The sequence below is a fragment of the Arachis duranensis genome, chromosome 9 (genome assembly GCF_000817695.3).
Source record: "Arachis duranensis cultivar V14167 chromosome 9, aradu.V14167.gnm2.J7QH, whole genome shotgun sequence".
In the NCBI taxonomy this organism is placed as follows: domain Eukaryota; kingdom Viridiplantae; phylum Streptophyta; class Magnoliopsida; order Fabales; family Fabaceae; genus Arachis; species Arachis duranensis.
Window position 1 is genome coordinate 52,634,213 of NC_029780.3, and position 2,041 is coordinate 52,636,253.

Sequence of the window (2,041 nt, forward strand, 5' to 3'; positions counted from 1 at the left end):
TCAATTAAAATTCCAATTTAATTCATTTCTTCACCAAATCAAAAGCCCATCCAAATCCCAAAATCCAAGAATAGAAAGTGTATAAATAGGAGCTAGTTTGATGTAATTAGGAACTTTTGGCTTAGCTTTTGAATTTTGCATCTTCATTGAGCTTTGAATCTTATTTTTGCACTTTGGAACTTCTCTTGGTGTCTTCACTGAGATTTCAGAGAATTGGGGAGGAGAATTGATCTCTCTTCTTCCTCGTTCTTGCTTGGGCATTTTTAATTTCCTTGTTTTGAGTTTTGGGTGTGAAGAATTGAGGAAATCCTGTCTCAATCTCCATTCAAAATCTCCTTAAGCATCTTTCTGCACAATTGAGTTTAATTTCAATTTCCTTTGCTGCTTCTTCTTCAATTCCTTGTCAATTACTTTGTGAACTTGGATCTGGGAAGACAAATTGAGATCTAGGCTCTGCTACCTAGTCTCTGAAGTCCTGAGATCCTAATTTACTTTTGGTTCTTCTGTGAACCCTGCTGCACTTTACTTTTAATTTCTGTTTGAGTTCTAATTGTTTCTAATTCAATTTCTTCTTTATTAACTGTGGCAATTCAATTTCTCTTTATTTAGATTCTGCAATCCCAGTCCTCAAATCCCTTTTACATTCAAGCAATTTACATTCCTTGCCATTTAAGTTACTGCAATTTACATTTCTTGCACTTTAAGTTTCAGTCGTTTACTTTCAAGCTCTTTAAGATTCAGCAAGTTTAGTTTCCTGTCCTTTAATTTTCTACAAATTCCCCTTCTCCCTTTACTTTCCAAGCAATTTAGTTTCTGTCAAATACAACCCACTCAACCAAAACTTGATTCGCTTGACTAAATCAACCACTAAACTAAAATTGCTCAATCCTTCAATCCCTGTGGGATCGACCTCACTCATGTGAGTTATTATTACTTGATGCGACCCGGTACACTTGCCGGTGAGTTTTGTGTTGGATCGCTTTCCACACATCAGTAGGCCAGTAGAAGCCACATTGGAGGACTCTTGTGGCTGTTCGCTCACTTCCAAAATGTCCTCCATACTGTGATCCATGGCAATGCCATAGGATTCTCTATGCTTCTTCTTTAGGCACACATCTACAGATTACTCCGTCTGCACATCTCTTGAAGAGATATGGTTCATCCCAAAGATAGTACTTTGCATCTGTGATCAACTTCTTTGATTGCTGCCTACTATACTCTTTGGGTATGAATCTTACTGCCTTGTAGTTTGCAATGTCTGCAAACCATGGCACTTCCTGGATGGCAAAGAGTTGCTCATCCGGAAAGGTTTCAGAGATCTCAGTGAGAGGGAGGGACGCCCCTTCTACTGGTTCTATTCGGGACAGGTGATCTGCTACTTGGTTTTTTATCCCTTTTCTGTCTCTTATTTCTATATCAAACTCTTGCAGAAGCAACACCCATCTGATGAGTCTGGGTTTTGAATCTTGCTTTGTGAGTAAATATTTAAGAGCAGCATGATCAGTGTACACAATCACTTTTGATCCTACCAAATAGGATCTGAACTTCTCAATGGCGTAAACCACTGCAAGCAGCTCTTTTTCTGTGGTTGTGTAATTCTTCTGTGCGTCATTTAAAATACGATTTGCATAGTAAATGACATGCAGAAGCTTGTCATGCCTCTGTCCCAATACTGCACCAATGGCATGGTCACTGGCATCACACATTAATTCAAATGGTAATGTCCAGTCTGGTGCAGAGATGACTGGTGCTGTGACCAGCTTAGCTTTCAGGGTCTCAAACGCCTGCAGACACTCCTTATCAAAGATAAATGGCGTGTCAGCAGCTTGCATATTGCTTAGAGGTTTGGCAATTTTTGAGAAGTCCTTTATAAACCTCCTATAGAATCCTGCATGACCCAGAAAGCTTCTGATTGCCTTAACATTGGCTGGTAGTGGTAATTTTTTAATTACCTCTACCTTAGCTTGATCCACCTCTATTCCTTTGTTCGAGATTTTGTGCCCAAGGACAATTCCTTCAGTCACCATAAAGTGACATTTCT